General features: G+C 45.5%; 2 non-coding genes across 2 annotated transcripts; both read left to right on the top strand.

Annotated features, from left to right (window-relative positions):
• Nucleotides 1-2,079: 2,079 nt before the first annotated feature.
• trnat-ugu (transfer RNA threonine (anticodon UGU)) lies at nucleotides 2,080-2,164 on the top strand. The gene has a single exon. It is a non-coding gene; the product is annotated as a tRNA-Thr (tRNA).
• Nucleotides 2,165-9,413: 7,249 nt separating this feature from the next.
• trnan-auu (transfer RNA asparagine (anticodon AUU)) lies at nucleotides 9,414-9,487 on the top strand. The gene has a single exon. It is a non-coding gene; the product is annotated as a tRNA-Asn (tRNA).
• Nucleotides 9,488-21,610: the final 12,123 nt, after the last annotated feature.

Genomic DNA, 21,610 nt, shown 5'->3' with positions numbered 1-21,610 from the left:
CGTGCTTTTTGTGTTATATATCACAGATTTGGAATTCAATGTAGGATTAAGAAGTTTACCGATGTTATATAAATGTTGTCCGTGTGGTTTTTAGTGAGGAAGAAAGCTCCAGACTGCAGTACATTATCAATGAATTGGTCAGGTGGGCAAAAAAGTGGCAAATGGAATTCAATTCGTAGAAGTGAGAGGTAATCCATTAGGAGAGGGCTAACAGGACAAAGGAATACACAATAAATGGTAGGATATAGAGAAGCGTAAAAGAACAGAGGGACATTGGAGTGCATATCCACAGGTCCATGAAGGTAACAGTGCAGGTAGATAAGATGGTTAAGGAGGCAATAGCAAAAGAGTGCGGATGCTGGAATCTGAAATAAAAACAAAAAGTATTGGAAATTATTTCAGGTTGCCTGCTGAATATTTCCAGCATTTTCTGTTTTTATTTCAGATGAGCTGCTGAATTTTTACAGCAGTTTGTTTTTATTATTGGTTAAAAAGTCCTAGGGAATATTTTCCCTTATTAGGCAGCAGGTGGTTAAGAAGGCAAATGGTATGTTGGCCTTCATAGCGAGAGGGTTTGAGTACAGGAACAATGTTGTATTGCTACACTTGCACAGGGCCTTGGGGAGACCACATCTTGAGTATTATGTGCAGTTTTGGCCGCCTTATCTGAGGAAGGATGTTCTTGCCATGGAAGGAGTTCTGCAAAGATTCACCAGGCAGATAGCTGGGATGGCAGGAATGATGTATGAGGAGAGATTGGGTCGATTGGGCTTATGCTCACTGGAGATTAGAAGAATGAGAGGGGATCTCATTGAATCGTATAAAATTCTGACAGGACTGGACAGACTAGATGCAGGAACGATGTTCCCGATGGTCGGTGAATCCAGAACCAGGGGTCACAGACTAAGGATAAGGGGTAAGCCATTTAGGACAGAGATGAGGAGGAATTTCTTCACCCAGAGAGTGGTGAACCTGTGGAATTCTCTACCATAGAAGGCAGTAGAGGCCAATTCATTAAACATATTCAAGAAGGAGTTGGATATATTTCTTAAGGCTAAAGGGATCAACGGTTATGGGGAGAAAGCAGGGACCGGGTACTGAATTTGGATGATCAGCCATGATCGGATTGAATGGTGGAGCAGGCTCGAGGGGCCGAACGGCCTACTCCTGCTCCTATCTTCTATGTTTCTATGTTTCTATTACCAAGGCATAGAATTCAAGAACAGTGTGGTTATGTTTGAACAGTATAAATCACTAGTTAGGCCACAGCTAGAGTACTGCAGACAGCTTTGGTCACCACAGTACAGGAAAGATGTTATTGCCCTAGAGAGGGTACAGAGGAGATTTACTAGGATCTTGCCAGGACTGGAAAATTTTAGCTGCAATTAAAGATTGGATAGGGTTGTGTTGTTATCTTTGGAGCAGAGGAGGTGGAGTGGAGACATAATTGAGGTGCATAAAATTCTGAGGGGCCTAGATAAATTGGATAGGAAGGACCTATTTCCCTTAGCAGAGATGTCAATGATCAGTGGCGTAGATTTAAAGTAACTGGTAAAATGATTGAAGAGGAGTTGACAAGAACCATTTTCACACAGAGAGTGGAGCGGATCTGGAAGTCACTACCGATCACATTAATAGAAAGCACTATGGACATGCACTTGAAGTGCTGTAACCTACAGGGCTACAGACCCAGAGCTGGAAAGTGGGATCAGGCAAAATATCTCTTTTTCATCCGGCAAAGACACGATGGGCCGAATGGCCTCCTTCTCTGGCGTAAATTTCTGTATTTCTATGATCTCTGCCCTTAATCTTCAATATTCCAGGGAATACAAGCCTAGATTATGTGATCTCTGCTCCTAGCCTAACCCTTGGAGCCCTGGTAACACACTCGTGAATCTGCACCGCACTCCCTCCCAGGTCAATATATCCTTTCTAAGGTGTAGTGCGCAGAACTGTACACAGTGGCCTAACCAGGCCTCTGTACAGCTGTCACACAACTTCCTTCCATTTATATTATGCAGGGCAGTTGTCTAATAGATTGCACAGGTCATTTCACTGTTGAAAGATTGCATTTGCGAAGCTGCGATGGCCGAGTGGTTAAGGTGTTGGACTTGTGAAATTCAATAAATGTTTCCCTGCGCAGGTTCGAACCCTGCTCGCAGCGATTGCGCTGCAAATTCTTTATTTTATTTCATCGGTTCCCTGTGGAGATCACTGGCCCCGAAACTGATCAGAATTCCCTCCACTGCATGTTATGACACTGATTAACCCAAAGCTGTTGCTCCAATTGGAAACACTAATTTGTCATCAATTAGAAATTGTGGATTTGTTTGAACCTATTTGCAAAGATCAGTGAGAAATTTACACATAAGACAGCACGTAAAAATTCCATTTAATAAAGAACCCTGCAATGTTTGGAAGGAAAAGAGTGGAAACGCGGTTTGGTTTTCTAAAGTTGAACACGAATTAAAAAGTGTGTAAAACGACCACGGCAGGACTCGAACCGACAATCTTCTGATGGCATCAGAATTTACACCAAAGTCAGGCGCCTTATCCATTAGGCCACGCGGCCAAATAAATGCAAACTAAACAAATCCTAGTAATGAGTGATTAAACTCCATCATTGTGTTCATTTCAATAACAACAGAGAATGCTGGAAACACTCAGCAGGTCAGGCGGCATCGAGTGAGGGAGAAACAGAGTTAACCTTTCAGGTTGAACCCTTCGTCGGAACTGGAAAAGGTTAGGGAAGAGGGATTTTTAAGCAGGGGTGGGTGGAGGCGAGGTAAGAACAAAGGGAATGTCTGTGATAGAATGGGAGGCAGGAGAGATTAACTTACAAAAGGGATGATGGTGCAAGGCAAAAGGAGAGGTAATAGGACAAGTTAACGATCAAAAGATGGCTCAAGATGAGGTGTGAATGATTATGGCAGAAACATTAACAACTGTCATGTGAGGAAACATGAGAACCAATTAATAAAAATAAAAGAAATACAGGGGCCAATTTATAGTCTGAAATTGTTGAACTCGATATTAAGTCCAGAAGGCTGTAAAGTGCATAATAGAAAGATGAGGTGCTGTTCCTCGAGCTTACGTAGAGCTTCATTGGAACAGTGTAACAGGCCAAGGAAGGAGAGATCAGAGAGGGAGTGGAGCAGATAATTATAGTGACAGGCGACCGGAAGCTCGGGGTCACACTTGCCGACTGTTCTGCAAAGCGGGCACCCAATCTGCATTTGGTGTCACAATGTAGATTCAGCGAATACAGTATACTAAATTGTAAGAAGTACAAGTAATCACTGATTCACCTGGAAGGAGTGTTTGGTGCCCTGGGCGATGGGAAGGAAGGAGGTAAAAGGGCAGGTGTTGCATCTCCTGCACTTGCATGGGATGGTGCTGGGCGAAGGAGAAGGGGTGTTGCGGTGATAGAGGAGTGGACCAGGCTGTCATGGAGAGAGCGGTCCCTTCGAAATGCTGAAAGGGGGGAGGGGAAGATGTATTTGGTGGTGGGGTCATGCTGGAGGTGGTGGAAATGGCGCAGGATAATCCGTTGAATGTGGAGGCGGGTGGGGTGATAGGTGAGGACAAGGGGGGAACGCTATCATGTTTCTGGGAGTGAGCAGAATGGGTGAGAGCAGTAGTGCGGGAAATGGAATGGACTCGGTCGAGTGTCATGTCAACCATGGTGGAGGGGGATCCTCAGTTGAGGAAAATGGAAGACATACCGGAAGCACTGGTATGGAAGGTGGCATCATGAGAACAGATGCAATGGAGACAGAGAAACTGGGAGAAAGGAATAGAATGGAATGGATAAATCCCCAGGGACTGATAATCTACATCCTAGTGTACTTAAGGAAGTGGCCCTAGAAATAGAAGATGCATTGCTGGTCATCTTCCAAAATTCGATAGATTCTGGAACAGTTCCCATGGATTGGAGGGTAGCTAATGTTACCCCACTATTCAAAAAAGGTGGTGGAGAGAAAACGGGGAATTATAGACCGGTAAGCCTGACATCGGTAGTGGGGAAAATGCTATGTGCATGTGATGTTTTTGGACTTTCAGAAGGCTTTCGATAAGGTCCCACATAAGAGATTAGCGTGTAAAGTTAAGGCACATGGGATTGGGGGCAAGGTACTGACTTGGACAGATAACTGGTTGGCAGGCAGGAAGCAAAGAGTTGGAATAAACGGGTCTTTTTCCAAGTAGCAGGCAGTGACTGGTTGGGTACCGCAGGGATCGGTGCTAGGACCCCAGTAATTCACAATATATATTAATGATCTAGACGAGGGAACTTGATGTAACATCTCCAAGTTTGCAGATGACACAAAGCTGGGTGGGCATGTGAGGAGGATGCCGAGAAACTCCAGTATGATTTGGACAGGTTGGGTGATTGGGAAGAAGCATGTCCGATGCAGTATAATGTGGATAAAGGCGAGGTTGTCCACTTTGGTGGCAAAAACAGGAAGGCAGATTATTATCTGAACATCAATAGATTGGGAGAAGGTGAAGTGCAACTAGACCTGGTTGTCCTTGTGCACCAGCCGCTGAAGGTAAGCATGCAGGTGCAGCAGGTGGTTAAGAAGGCAAATAGTATGTTGGCCTTCGTAGCTAGAGGGTTCGTGTACAGGAACAAGGATGCCTTGCTGCATTTGTACAGGGCCTTGCTGAGACCACATCTTGAGAATTGTGTGCAGTTTTGGTCACCTTATCTGAGGAAGGATGTTTTTGCCATGGAGTGAGAGCAGTGAAGATTCACCAGACTGATACCTGGGATGGCAGGAATGATGTATGAGGAGAGATTGGGTCGATTGGTCTTATACTCGCTGGAGTTTAGAAGAATGAGAGGTGATCTCATTGATACTTATACAATACTAACAGGACTAGACAGACTAGATGCAGTAAGGATGTTCCCGATGGCCGGGGATTCCAGAACCAGGGATCACAATCTAAGGATAAGGAGAAAGCCATTTAGGACAGGGATGAGGAGGAATTTCTTCATCCAGAGAGTGGTGAACCTCTGGAAATCTCTACCACAGGAGACAGTGGAGGCAAATTCATTAAATATATTCAAGATGGAGTTAGATATATTTCTTAAGTAAAAGGGACCAAGGGATATGGGGAGAAGGCAGGGACAGGGTACTGAATTTGGATGATCAGCCATGATCTCATTGAATTTTGGAGCAGGCTCGAGGGGCCGAATGGCCTACTCCTGCTCCTATCTTCTATGTCTCTATGTTTCTATGTTTCTATGAGTCCTTACAGCAAGCGTGGTGGGAGGACGTGTGGTCCAGGTCGCAGTGGGAGTCAGTGGGCATATAGTGGATGTTGATCGATAGCCTATCCCCAGAAATGGAGACAGAGAAGTCGAGGAAGGGAAGGGAAGAGTCGGATATGGACCATGTGAAGGTGAGGGAAGGGTGGAATTTGGAAGCAAAATGAAAGAAATTATCTTGTTCAGGGCGAGTGCAGGAAACAGCACCAATACAGTCATCGATGTACCGGAAAAAGAGGGACCTGAGTAGGACTGGAACAAATAATGTTCCACATATCCCACAAAAATGCAAGCATAGCTAGGGCCCATGCAGGTACCCATAGCAACACGTTTAATTTGGAGGAAGTGAGTGGAATCAAAGGAGAAGTTGTACAATGTGAGAACAAGTTCAGTCAGGCGGACGAGGGCGGTGGTGGATGGGGACTGGTGAGGCCTCTGTTCAAGGAAGAAGTGGAGCCGCTTAACGCCGTCCTGGTGGTGGATGGAGGTGTAGAGGGAATGGATATCCAGAGCGAAAAGGAGACATTTGGGGCCAGGAAACTGTAAACTGTTAAAATACGGAGGGTGTTGGAAAGTCGCACATGTAGGTGGGAAGGGACTGGACAAGTCGAGAAAAAACAGAGTGAAGATAGGAAGAAATCAGTTCTGTGGAGCAAGAACAGGGTGCAACAATTGGTCAACCAGGGCAGTCCTGTTTGTGGATCTTGGGAAGGATGTCGAAGTGGGCAGTGCGGTGTTGAGGAACTGAGAGGTTGGCGGCCATGGGGGGAAGATTTCCAGAGGAGATGAGGCCAGTGACAGTCTTGGAAACAATTGCTTGATGTTCAGTAGTGGGGTCATGGTCCAGGGGGAGTTGGGAGGAGCTGTCAGAGAGTTGCCGTTCAGCCTCCAAACAACAACAGCACCACCTTTGTCAGCAGGTTTAATGACAATGTTAGGGTTGGATCGGAGAGAACGGAGTGCTGCAAGTTCAGTGGGAGTTAGGTTGGAGTGGGTGAGGGGAGCAGGGAACTGGAGATGGCCGATGTCATTTCAGTCTCATTCTTTGCACTCCAAACCAACAGAGAGAGTAGACAATGGTAATGCAGTAGATGTAATTTATCTGGATTTTCAGAAGGCCTTCGATAATGTACCCCATAATAGACTGATGAAGAAGGTCAGAGAATTCAGAGTCAGGCGAGAAGTAGCGGACTGGATTGCTGGCTGGTTTAAGGAGAGAAGGCAGATAGTCCGACTACCGGGTAGCTTATTCACAGTGGCAGAAGGTGGGTAGTGGTGTTCCACAAGTATCAGAGCTGGAGCCACTGCTGTTCGCAATTTGTATTAGCGATTTAGACTAAGTAATCAGAGCCACAATTTATCAATTTGCAGATGACACCAAATTGGGGGGGCTAGCCAATACTGAGGAGGACTGCAACAAGTTACAGGAGGACATTAATAAACTTGTAGAATGGGCATAGCATTGGCAAATGAATTTGAACACAAATAAGTGTGACGTATTTCATTATGTTAGGAAGAATAGGGAGGTCACTTATTTCTTGGTGGGTGCGAGTCTAGGTGGGGTAGAGAAACAAAGGGATCTCGGAGTACAAATACACAAATCACTGAAAGTTGTTACACAGGTTAACAAGGCCATATATAAAGCAAACCAAGCACTACGGTTTATTTCTAGAGCGATAGAATTGAAAAGTAGGGAAATTATGCTAAACCAGTAAGAAACCTTGGTTAGACCAAGGCTGCAGAGAAGATTTACAAGGATGATACCAGAAATGCGAAGGTTTACATATCAGTAAAGGATTAACAGGCTGGGTCCCCTTTCTCTTGAAAAAAGAAGGCTGAGAAGTGAGCTAATCGAGATCTTTAAAATTATGAAAGGTTTTTACAGAGTGAATATAGAGAGAATGTTTCCACTTGTGGGGAAGAGCATAACTAGAGGCCATCGATATAAGATAGTCAGCAAGAAATCCAATCGGGAATTCAGCAGGAACTTCTTTACCCAGAGAGTGGTGAGAATGTGGAAATCGCTACCACAGGGAGTGGTTGCGGTGAATAATACAGATGCATTTAAGGGGAGGCTAGGTAAGCAAATGAGGGAGAAGTGAATAGAGGGTTATGCTGATAGATTTAGATGAGGAAAGTCGGGAGGAGGCTCGAGTGAAGCATAAACGGCGGCATGGACTGGTTGGACCGAACGGTCTGTTTCTGGCGGTATGTTAATAATTAGTGATTAAACCCCGGGATTGTATTTATTTCAGTTCTATTCTTTGCACTCCAAACCAAACAGCAGCTGTGAACCGTTCACTGATTGAAATACGAGAAATCCCGATGGATCTGGAATTGTTCATTTAATGTTGGAAACGCTCCGCAGGTCAGAACTCAGGATTTCCAGCTTTGCTTCAAAGTATTGCAGGTCCCGTGTGAGTTTCCATCCAAACTTTTCAACAAATAACAAAATCAAGAAACTACCCTCTCTACCAAAAATCAAATGGCCCGTACGGGGATCAAACCCACAACCTTGGTGTTATTAGCACCATGCTCTAAACAACTGAGCTAACCGGCCATTGGGTTTTACTTATGTGTATAAGCTTATATTTTCGAGACTCTAGCTGACAATTTCCTGCATTACTCTTTCAGCATATAACCTGCAGTTGTCAATCATACACTATCCGATCGGCAAATACTGTACATATGTCACTGTGTGCCACACATGACAACAGCCAACACAAGTGCCAGGCAATGGCCAGCTCCAACAAGCGAAAGTCTAACCACCGCCCCTTCACATTCAACAGCATGACCATCACCGAATCCGCCACCACCATTACCAACAACAACTTGCATTTATATAGCACCTTTAACGTAGTAAAACGTCATAAGGCGCTGCACAGGAGTATTTTCAGACAAAACATTTGACAACAATCCACATAAGGAGAAATTAGGGCAGGTGACCAAAAGCTTGGTCAAAGAGATAGGTTATAAGGAGCGTCTTAAAGGAGGAAAGAGAGGTGGACAGGTTTAGGCAGGGAATTCCAAAGCTTAGGGCAACAGAAAGGTTGAGCGATTATAATCAGGGATGCTCAAGAGGGCAGAATTAGAGGAGCGCAGATATCTCAGAAGGTTGTGGGGCTGAAGGAGATTACAGAGATAGGGAGGGGCGAGGCCGTGGAGGGAATAGAAAAGCAAAATATTATTAAAATGGAGAGAGACTACAGAATGCTGCGGTTAAGAGGGATCTGGGTGTCCTCGTACATGAAATACAAAAAGTTAGCATGCAGTAATTAAGTAGGCAAATGGAATGTTGGCCTTTATTGCAAGGGGCATGGAGCATATAAGCAGGGAAGTCTTGCTACAACTGTACAGGTGAGGCCACGCCTAGAGTGCTGCATACATTTTTGTTCTCCTTATTTAAGGAGGGATATACTTGCATTGGAGACAGTTCAGAGAAGGTTCTCTAGGTTGATTCCTGGGATGAAGGGATTGTCTTATGAGGAAAGGTTGAGCAGGTTGGGCCTATACTCATTGGGGGTTAGAAGAATGAGAGGTGATCTTATTGGAACATATAAGATTCTGAGGGGTCTTGACAGGGTAGATGCTGAGAGGGTGTTTTCCCTCATGGGGGAATCTAGAATCAGGTGGTATAGTTTCAGAATAAGGGTTTGTCCATTTAAGACGCAGATGAGGAGGAATTTCTTCTCTCAGAGGGTTGTGAATCTTTGGAATTATCTACCCCAGAGAGCTGTGGAGCCTGAATCATTGATTATGTTCAAGGCTGAGATAGACAGATTGTTGAACTATCGGAGCATCCCATGATCCCAAGATCCCATGGCACTATTGCAAGAAGAGCATGGTGTGGTGAGGTTTACCCCGTTGTCCTGTAGCCAATATTTATCCGCAAATCACCATCACTAAAACAGGTTATCCTCGATTATCACATTGTGGGAGCTTGCAGTGCACAAATTGGGTGCTGCTGTTTTTCCTACATTACAACAGTGACTACAACTTCATTGGCTGTAAAGTGCTTTGAGATGTCCTGAGGTGAAAGGCGCTGTAGAAATCCGAGTCTTTCTTTTACAGCCTTCGAAGTCAACTGACAAAAACCAAAAATCAACATAAATTGAATTTAACAGCGAACGGAGCGAAGTCAGGCCGGTTAGCTCAGTAGGTTAGAGCTTGGTGCTATTAACGCAAAGGTCACGGGTTCGATCTCCGTACAGGCCATTTACTTTTTGATGGTGTGGGTAGTTTCTTAATTTTGCTATTTGCTGAAAAGATTGGAGCTGAAATACTTAGTTCTGCAGAGAGCTCAAGGAACTGGAAGGTTGACCCTGTATTTCTCTGTCCACAGATGTCACCTGAGCTGCAAACTCCTGCTAGTGACCGCGTGGCCTAATGGATAAGGCGTCTGAGACAGGTCCATTCACAGACCCAGAAAGATCAATTCAAAGACAGAGACAACACTTGTCAGAGACCCAGACAGCTCCATTCACAAACGCAAACTGCTCCATTCACAGATTCAGAAAGGTCAATTCACAGACTCAGACTGTTCCATTCACAGACGCAGACACCTCAATTCAAAGACACAGACAGCTAATTACACAGACCCAGACAGCTCCATTCACGGACCCAGACAGCTCCACTCCCATACCCAGAGAGCACCATATAGAGACCCAAGCAGTACATTTCACAGACTCTGACAGATTTTATTACACTCCCAGAAACCTCAATTCAAAGACGCAGACAACTCTTTTCAAAGACCCAGACAGTCCCATTCACAAACACAGACGGCTCCATTCACAGACTCAGAAAGGTCAACTCACAGACCCAGACAGCTCCATTCACAGATTCAGAAAGTTAATTTCATAGACCTAGACAGGTCCATTCGCAGACTCAGACAGCTCATTTCACATGCCCAGATATATCCTTTCACAGACTCAGACAGCTCGATTTCCAGACCCAGACAGATCCATTCACAGACCCAGAAAACTCATTTCCCAGACCAAGACAGCACCATTCAAAGACTCAGAGAGCACCATTCACAGGCCCAGGCAACTAATTTCACAGATTCAGTCATTTCCATTCGCAGATCAAGGCAGCACCATTCAGAGACCGAGACAGCTCCATTCAGAGACCCAGACAGCTAATTTCACAGATTAAGGCTGCTCCATTCACAGTGCCAGCGTTCTCAATTCAAAGACCCAGACAGCTCATTTCGCAGACCCAGTCATCTCCATTCACGGACTCAGACAGCTCCATTCACATACCCAGACAGCACCATATAGAGTCCCAAACAAATCATTTCACAGACTCACACATGTCCATTCACAGACCTAGAATGCTCAATTCAAAGTCACAGATAGCACTTTTCACAGACCCAGACAGCTCCATTCACAAACACACACTGCTCCATTCACAGATTCAGAAAGTTCAATTCACAGACAGGCAGCTCCATTCACAGAGTCAGAAAGCTAATTTCAAAGACCTAGACAGCTCCATTCACAGATTCAGTCAGCTCATTTCAAAGACCCAGATATCTCCATTCACAGGCACAGGCAGCTCCATTCACAGACACAGACAGGTCCATTCAGAGACACGGACAACACATTTCACAGACCCAGAGAGCTCCATTCAACGAATCAGACAGCACCATGCCCAGACACAGGCAGCTCCATTCACAGACCAAGACAGCTAATTTCACAGACACAGACAGCTCATTTCTCAGACCCAGAAATTTCAGAGACCCAGACAGCTCCATTCACATGCTCACATAGCTTATTTCACAGACACACAGAGCTCCATTCACAGATTTAGACAGCTCCATTCACAGACCCAGAGAGCTCCATTCACAGACTCAGAAAGCTCAATTCACAGAACCAGACAGCTCCATTCACAGACCCAAACAGCTTATATCACAGACACATTCAACTCCATTCAAAGACCCAGACATCTCTATTCAATGACCCAGACAGCTCATTTCATAGACCCAGACAGCTCCATTCACGGACCCAGAGAGCTCCATTCACATAACCAGACAGCCCCATATAGGGACCTAAACAATTCATTTCACAGACTCTGACATGTCCATTCAGGGACCCAGAAATCTCAATTCAAATACCTAGCCAGATTTTTCACAGACCCAGACAGCTCCATTCACAAACACAGACTGCTCCATTCACAGAACAAGAAAACTCCTTTCACAGATCCGGAAAGCTCCATTCACAGACACAGACAGCTCCATTCGCAGACTCAGAAAGCTCAATCCACTGACCCAGACAGCTCCATCCACAGATTCAGAAAGCTAATTTCATAGACCTAGATAGCTCCAATCACAGATTCAGATAGCTCATTTCACAGACCCAGATATTTCCATTCACAGACTCAGACAGCTCCAGTCAGAAACTCAGACAGGTCAATTCAGTGACCCAGACAACTCATTTCACAGATTCAGAAAGCTCCATTCGCAGACCAAGACAGCACCATTCAAAGACCGAGACAGCTCCATTCAAAGAACCAGTCGGCTAATTTCACAGACTCAGACAGCACCATTCACATTCCCAGACTTCGCAATTCAAAGACCCAGACAGCTGATTTCACAGACCCAGACATCTCCATTCACGGACCCAGACAGCACCCTTCACATACCCAGACAGCACCATATAGAGATCTAAATATTTCATTTCACAGTCTCAGACAGGTCCATTCACAGACCCAGAAAGATCAATTCAAAGACAGAGGCAACACTTATCAGAGAACCAGACAGCTCCATTCACAAACGCAAACTGCTCCATTCACAGATTCAGAAAGGTCAATTCACAGACTCAGACTGTTCCATTCACAGACGCAGACAGCTCACTTCACAGACCCAGACATGTATATTCACAGACCCAGACAGCACCATTCACAGACACAGACAGCTCCATTCACAGACACAGACAGCTCCGTTCACACAGGCATCTCTATTCAAATAACCCAGACAGCTCCTTTCATAGCCTCAGACGCTCCATTCATAGACACAGACAGCTCCATTCATAGACCCAGACAGCTCCATTCACAGACCAGACAGCTCCATTCACACAGGCATCTCTATTCAAATACACAGACAGCTCCATTCATAGACCCAGACAGCTCCATTCACAGACCCATACAGCTAATTTCACAGACACAGACAGCTCCATTCACACAGGCATCTCTATTCAAATACACAGACAACTCATTTCACAGACCCAGATAGCTACATTCACAGACCCAGACAGCTCTATTCACATACCCAGACAGCACCATGCACAGTCCCAAACAACACATTTCACAGATCCAGACATCTCATATCACAGACACAGACAGCTCCATTCACAGCCTCAGACAGTTCCAATCAGAGATTCACAAACCTCATTTCATAGACCCAGACAGCTCCATTCACAGACTCACAAAGCCCATTTGAAAGACCCAGACAGCTCCATTCAGAGATTCAGACAGCTCCATTCAAAGACCCAGACATCTCCATTCAGAGACTCAGAAAGCTCAATTCACAGGCACAGACAGCTCCATTCAAGGATTCAGAAATCTCATTTCATACACCAAATATCTCAATTCACAGACTCATACAATTCATTTCACAGACCCAGACATCTACATTCACAGACTTAGACAGCTCCATTTACAGACCCAGACAGGTCCATTCAGAGATCCAGACAACTCACTTCCCAGATTCAGACATTTCCATTCACAGACACAGACAGCTCCATTCACGGACCCAGACAGCTCCATTCACATACCCAGACAGCACACTATGGAGACACAAACAATTCAATTCACAGACACAGAGAGGTCCATTCACAGTCCGAGAAACCTAGAATCAAATACCCAGACAACACCTTTCACAGACACAGACAGCTCCATTCATAAACACAGACAGCTCCATTCACAGACTCAGAAAGTTCAATTCACAGATACAGACAGGTCCATTCAGAGACCCAGACAACTCATTTCACAGACCCAGACAGCTCCAGTCAAAGGCACAGACAGCTCCACTCACAGATCCAGACAGCTCCATTCACAGACACAGACAGCTAATTTCACAGACACAGACAGCTCGAATCACAGACACAGACATCTGATTCAAAGACCCATGCTGCTCATTTCACAGACCCAGACAGCTTCATTCATGGACCCAGCCAGCTCCATTCACAGACACAGACAGTTCCAGTCAGAGACCCAGACAGCTCATCTAACAGACCCAGGCAGCTCCATTCACGGACCCAGACAGCTGAACTCACATGCCCAGGCAGCACAATATGGAGACCCAAACAATTCAATTCAAAGACTCAGAGAGGTCCATTCACAGTCCCAGAAAATTCGATTCAAATACCCAGACAAAACCATTCACAGACACAGATAGCTCCATTCACAAACACAGACTGCTCCATTCACACCCTCAGAAAGGTCAATTCACAGACACAGACAGCTCGATTCACAGATTCCGAAAACTCATGTCATAGAGCTAGTCAGCTCCATTCATTGCGTCAGACAGCTCATTTCACAGACCCAGGCAGGTCTATTCAGACCCAGATCTCAATTCAAAGAAAAATACAACTCTTTTCACAGACACAAATGGATCCATTCACAGATTCAGAAAGCTCAATTCACAGACCCAGACAGCTACATTCACAGATTCAGAAAGATCATTTCATAGAACTAGACAGCTCCATTCACAGGCTCAAAAAGCTCCATTCACAGACCCAGGCAGGTCCATTCAGAGACCCAGACAACCCATTTCACAGACCCATAGAGCTCCATTCAAAGACTCAGACCGCTCCATTCACAGACCCAGAGAGTTCCATTCACAGACACAGACTGCTAATTTCACAGACACAGGCAGCTAGAATCACAGTCCCAGACATCTCAATTCAAAGACCCAGGCTGCTCATTTCACAGTCCCAGACAGCTTCATTCATGGACCAAGACAGCTCATTTCACAGACCAAGACAGCACCATATACAGACAAAAACAGCTCATTTCACAGATCCAGACAGCTCCATTCACAGTTCCAGACAACTCATTTCACAGACCCAGACAGCTCCATTCACAGACTTAGAAACCTCCATTCAGAGAACCAGACAGCAACATGCACAGAAGCAGAAAGCACATTTCACAGACACAGGCAGCTCCATTCACAGGCGTAGACTGCTCATTTCACAGACTTAAAAACCTCCATTCACAGAATCAGAAAGCTCATTTCACATTCTCAGACAACTCCATTCACAGCCTCAGACAGCTCTATTCACAGAGCCAGAGTGCTCCATTCTCAGACACAGACAGCACCCTACACAGACTCAGATAGCTCATTTCAAAGACGCAGGCAGCTCCATTCACAGTCTCAGAAAGCTAATTTCACAGAGCCAGACATCTCAATTCTCAGACTCAGACAGCTTCATTCACAGACCCAGACAGCACCATAAACAAAGTCAGAACCTCATTTCTCACACCCAGACAGCTGCAGTCACAGATTCAGAAAGGTCATTTCACAGACCCAGACAACTCGATTCAAACACCCAGGCAGTTCCATTCACAGACCCAGACATGCTCCATTCACAATTACAGACAGCCCCATTCACAGACCCAGACATCACAATTCAAAGTTTTGCAGAACTAATTTCACAGACACACAAAGCTCCATTCTTAGATCCAGCCAGCTCCACTCACACACCCAGAAACCTAATTTCACAGACCCAGAGAGCTCCATTCACAGACCCAGACAGCTCCATTCACAGACTCAGAGAGCTCCATTCACAGACCCAGAGAGCTCCATTCACAGACCCAGACAGCTCCATTCACAGACTCAGAGAGCTCCATTCACAGACCCAGAGAGCTCCATTCACAGACTCAGAGAGCTCCATTCACAGACCCAGAGAGCTCCATTCACAGATTCAGACAGCTCCATTCACAGACCCAGAGAGCTCCATTCACAGACTCAGAGAGCTCCATTCACAGACCCAGAGAGCTCCATTCACAGACTCAGAGAGCTCCATTCACAGATTCAGACAGCTCCATTCACAGACTCAGACAGCTCCACTCACAGACCCAGAGAGCTCCATTCACAGACTCAGAGAGCTCCATTCACAGATTCAGAGAGCTCCATTCACAGACCCAGAGAGCTCCATTCACAGACCCAGAGAGCTCCATTCACAGATTCAGACAGCTCCATTCACAGACCCAGAGAGCTCCATTCACAGACCCAGAGAGCTCCATTCACAGATTCAGACAACTCCATTCACAGACCCAGACATCTCAAGTCAAAGACCCAGACAGCTCATTTCAAAGACCCAGACAGCTCCATTCACGTACCCAGACAACTCCATTCATATACCCAGACAGTACCATATAGAGACCCAAGCAATACATTTCACAGACTCTGACAGATGCTTTCACACTCCCAGAAATCTCAATTCAAAGACGCAAAAAAACTTTTCACAGACCCAGACAGTCCCATTCAAAAGCACAGACGGCTCCATCCACAGACTCAGAAAAGTCAACTGACAGACCCAGACAGCTCCATTCACAGATTCAGAAAGTTAATTTGATAGACCTAGACAGATCCATTCGCAGACTCAGCCATCTCATTTCACACGCCCAGACATCTCCTTTCACAGACTCAGACAGCTCGATTTACAGACCCAGACAGGTCGTTTCACAGACCCAGAAAACTCATTTCTCAGACACAGACAGCTCCATTGAAAAGCTCAGAGAGCACCATTCACAGCCCCAGGCAACTAATTTCACAGATTCAGTCAATTCCATTCGCAGACCAAGGCAGCACCATTCAGAGACCGAGACAGCTGCATTCAGAGACCCAGACAGCTAATTTCACAGACTAAGGCTGCTCCATTCACAGTCCCACCGATCTCAATTCAAAGACCCAGACAGCTCATTTCGCAGACCCAGACATCTCCATTCACGGACTCAGACAGCTCCATTCACATACCCAGACAGCACCATATAGAGACCCAAACAAATCATTTCACAGACTCACACAGGTCCATTCACAGACCCAGAAAGCTCAATTCAAAGACACAGGTAGCACTTTTCACAGACCCAGACAGCTCCATTCACAAACACACACTGCTCCATTCACAGATTCAGAAAGTTCAATTCACAGACAGTCAGCTCCATTCACAGGCTCAGACAGAACCAGTCAGACAGAACCAGTCACTGACTCAGAAAGCTCAATTCACCGATCCATACATCTCCTTTCACAGATCCAGACATCTCATATCACAGCCTCAGACAGTTCCATTCAGAGATTCACAAACCTTCTTTCATAGACCCAGACAGCTCCATTCACAGACTCACAAAGCCCATTTGAAAGACCCAGACAGCTCCATTCAGAGATTCAGGCAGCTCCATTCAAGGATTCAGAAAACTCATTTCATACACCAAATATCTCAATTCACAGACTCATACAGTTCATTTCACAGACCCAGACATCTACATTCACAGACTTAGACAGCTCCATTCACAGACCCAGACAGCTAATTTCACAGACACAGAGAGCTCCATTCACACAAGCATCTCTATTCAAATACACAGACAACTCATTTCACAGACCCAGATAGCTACATTCACCGACCCAGAAAGCTCTATTCACATACCCAGACAGCATCATGAACAGCCCCAAACAACACATTTCACAGATCAAGTCAGCTCCATTCACAGACTCAGACAGCTCCATTCAAACACTCAGACAGCTCCATTCACAGATCCAGACAACTCATTTTACATAACCCTGCCAACTACATTCCGAGACCAAGACATCACGATATAAAGATTAGAAAGCTAACTTCACAGACCCAGGCAGTTCCATTCACAGACACAGACAGCTCCATTCAATGACTCAGACAGCTCCAGTCGCAGAACAAGACAGCCCCATTCATAGACCCAGGCAGCTCCATTCACAAACCGCGACAAATAATTTCACACTCTTAGACAGCTCCATTCAGAGACCCAGGCATCTCAATTCAAAGACAGAGACAGCTCATTTCACAGGCCCAGACAGCCACATTCACATAAACAGAGAGCTCCATTCACAGCCCCAGAAAGCACCATATACAGATCCAGACAACACATTTCACAGACACAGACAGCTGCATTCACAGGCCCGATATCTCAATACAAAGACCCAGGCATCTCATTTCACAGAAACAGACAGATCCATTCACAGACGCAGACAAATAATGTCACACACTCAGACAGCTCCATTCACACACCCAGGCATCTAAATTCAAAGACCCAGGCAGCTCATTTCAAAGATCAAGCCAGCCCCATTCACATACACAGATAGCTCCATTCACAGCCCCAGGCAGCACCATGTACAGATCCATACAACTCATTTCACAGGATCAGACAACTCAATTCACAGACACAGACATCTCAATACAAGGACTCAGGTAACTCATTTCAAAGACACAGACATCTCCAATCACAGACACAGACAGCTCCATTCACAGGCTCAGAAAGCTCCATTCACAGACTCAAAAAACTCCTTTCACAGACACAGACAGCTCCATTCACAGACGCAGAAAGCTCACTTCACAGACTCAGAAAACTCCTTTCACAGACACAGACAGCTCCATTCACAGACACAGACAGCTCCATTCACAGACGCAGAAAGCTCACTTCACAGACCCAGACATCTATATTCACAGACTCAGACAGCTCCTTTCATAGTCTCAGACAGCTCCATTCATAGACCCAGACAGCTCATTTCACAGACCCAGACAGCTCATTTCACAGACACAGAGAGCTCCATTCACACAGGCATCTCTATTCAAATACACAGACAGCTAATTTCACCGACCCAGAAAGCTCTATTCACATACCCAGACAGCACTATGAACAGCCCCAAACAAAACATTTCACAGATCAAGTCAGCTCCATTCACAGACTCAGACAGATCCATTCACAGACTCAGAAAGCTCAATTCACTGATCCATACATCTCCTTTCACAGATCCGGACATCTCATATCACAGACGCAGACAGCTCCATTCACAGCCTCAGACAGCTCCATTCACAGATTCACAAACCTCATTTCATAGACCCAGACAGCTCCATTCACCGACTCACAAAGCCTATTTGAAAGATCCAGACAGCTCCATTCAGAGATTCAGACAGCTCCATTCAAAGACCCAGACATCTCCATTCAGAGACTTAGAAAGCTCAATTCACAGACACGGACAGCTCCATTCAAGGATTCAGAAAACTCATTTCATACTCCAAATATCTCAATTCACAGACTCATACAGTTCATTTCACAGACCCAGACATCTACATTCACAGAGTTAGACAGCACCATTCAAAGACCCAGACATCTCCATTCAGAGACTCAGACAGCTCCATTCACAGATTCAGACAGCGCCATACACAGACCCAGACAGGTCCATTCACAGAACCAGACAACGCATTTCACAGTCCCAGACAGTTCCATTCAAACACTCAGACAGCTCCATCCACAGACCCAGACAATTCATTTTACAAAACCTGACAACTACATTCCGAGACCAAGACAGCATGATATACAGATTAGAAAGCTAACTTCACAGACCAAGGCAGTTTCTTTCACAGACACAGGCATCTCCAATCACAGAAACAGACAGCTCCATTCACAGGCTCAGAAAGCTCCATTCACAGACTCAAAAAACTCCTTTCACAGACACAGACAGCTCCATTCACAGGCTCAGAAAGCTCCATTCACAGACACAGACATCTCCATTCACAGACACAGACAGCTCCATTCACATATACAGAAAGCTCCATTCAAAGATCAAGACAGACCATTCACACAACCAGACAACACATTTCACAGACCCAGACAGCTCTATTGAAACACTCATACAGCGCCATTTACAGACCCAGACAGCACCATACACAGACTCATAAAGCTAATTTCACAGACCCAGACAGCACCAGACACAGATTCAGAAAGCATCATTCAAAGATCCAAACAGCTCCATTCACAGATCCAGACATCGCAATTTACAGATTAAGACAGCTCATTCAAAGACTGAGACAGCTCCATTCACAGAACGAGACAGCTCCATTCACAGACACAGACAGCTCCATTCAAATACCCAGACAGCTAAATTCACAGAGCCAGACAGCTTCATTCACAGGCACAGACAGCTTAATTCACAGACTCAGAAAACTCCATTCACAGACTCAGACAGCTCCATTCACAGACCAAGCCAGCTCCATTTGTCAGAGCCAGACAGCTCCATTCACAGACACAGACAAATCATTTCACAGACCCAACAGCTCCATTCACAGACCCAGACAGCTCCATTCAGAGACCCAGACAACTAATTTCACAGTCTCAGGCAGCTCCATTCACAGACGCAGACAGCACCATTCACAGACGCAGACAACTTAATTCACAGACAGAGACAGCACCATACACAGACACAGAGAGCACATTTTACAGATCCAGACAGCTCCAGTCAGAGTCCCAGACAGCTGCATTAAAATCCAAGAAGCTCCATTCACAGTCGCAGACAGCTCCAATCACAAACCAGACAGCTTCATTCACAGAAACCGAAAGCTGATTTCACAGACTTATAAAGCACCATTAACAGACTCAGTAAACTAATTTCACAGACTCAGGAAGCTCAATTCACAAACTCAGACAAGTCCATTCACAGACCAGAAAGCTCCATTTACACACCCAGACAACTTATTTCACAGACTCAGACAGCTCCATTCACAGACCCATACATCTCAATTCAAAGGCCCAGACAGATCATTTCTCAGACACAGACTGCTCAATTCACAGACAGAGAGCTCCATTCACAGACTCAGAAAGCTCCATTCACAGAACCAGACAACATATTTCACAGACCCAGACAGCTCTAATTAAAGACTCATACAGCTCCATTCACAGAAACAGACAGCACCATACACAGACTCAGAAAGCTAATTTCACAGACCCAGACAGCACCAGACACAGACTCAGAAAGCAGCATTCAAAGATGCAGACAGCTCCATTCACAGATCCAGACATCGCAGTTGACAGATTAACACAGCTCATTCAAAGTCTGAGATAGCTCCATTCACAGAACAAGACAGCTCCATTCACAGACACAGATATCTCCGTTCAAATACCCAGACAGCTAAATCCACAACGCCAGACAGCTCCATTCACAGACATCTCAATTCAAAGGCCCAGACAGCTCATTTCAAAGACACAGACTGCTCAATTCACAGACACACAGAGCTACATTCACAGACTCAGAAAGCTCCATTCACAGATTCAGACAGCACCATTCACAGACCAAGACAGCTCCATTCACAGACCCAGACAACACATTTCACAGACCCAGAATGCCCCATTCACAGACGCAGACAGCTCCATTTACATAGAAACATAGAAGCATAGAAGGTTGGTGCAGGAGTCGGCCAATCGGCCCCTCAAGTCTTTTCTGCCTTTTAATGAGATCATGGCTGATCATCCAAATTCAGCACCCTGTCCCTGCTTTCTCCGCCTATCCCTTGATCCCTTTAGCCTTACGAAATATATCTAAATCCCTCTTGAATATATTTAATAAGTTGGCCTCAAATGCCTTCTGTAGCACAGAATTCCGCAGGTGTTCCACTCTCTGGATGAATTAATTCCTCCTCATCTCAGTCCAAAATGGCTCACCCTTTATCCTTATACTGTGACCCTGGGTTCTGGACTCCACACCATTGGGAGCATCCTTCCTGCATCTAGTCTGTCAGATATCCCCATTCACAGACTCAGACAGCACAATACACAGACTAAGAACGCTCATTTCACAGACCCCGACAACTTCAGTCACAGACGCAGACAGCTCCATTCACAGACCCAGACAGCCCCATTCAACTTAGCAGAAAGCTCATTTATCAGACGCAGAGAATTCCATTCACAGACCCAGGCAGCACGAATCACAGACCCAGACAGCTCCATTCATAGACCTGACAGCTCCAGTCACAGATGCAGAAAGCTAAATTCACAGACCCCCGGGCAGCTCCATTTACAGAGAGCGAAGGGTCATTTCACAGACCTAGAGAGCTCTAATCACAGAATCTGACAGCTCCATTCACAGACTCAGCAAGCTCATTTCTCAGACCCATACAGCATCAGTCACAGAACCAGGCAGCGCAATTCACAGACCCATACAGCACCATTCACAGCGTCAGAAAGCTAATTTCACTGACCCAGACAGCTCGATTCACAAACTCAAAAAGCTGATTTCACAGACTCAGACAGCTCCATTCACCGACTCACAAACTTCATTTCAGTGACATAGACAGCACCATTGACAGATTCAGGCAGCTC

The sequence above is a fragment of the Somniosus microcephalus genome, unplaced genomic scaffold (assembly GCF_052327205.1).
Source record: "Somniosus microcephalus isolate GS21.2 unplaced genomic scaffold, FLI_Smic_1.0 unresolved_chr8, whole genome shotgun sequence".
Taxonomy (NCBI): domain Eukaryota; kingdom Metazoa; phylum Chordata; class Chondrichthyes; order Squaliformes; family Somniosidae; genus Somniosus; species Somniosus microcephalus.
This window is presented reverse-complemented; position numbering and strand designations above follow the sequence as displayed.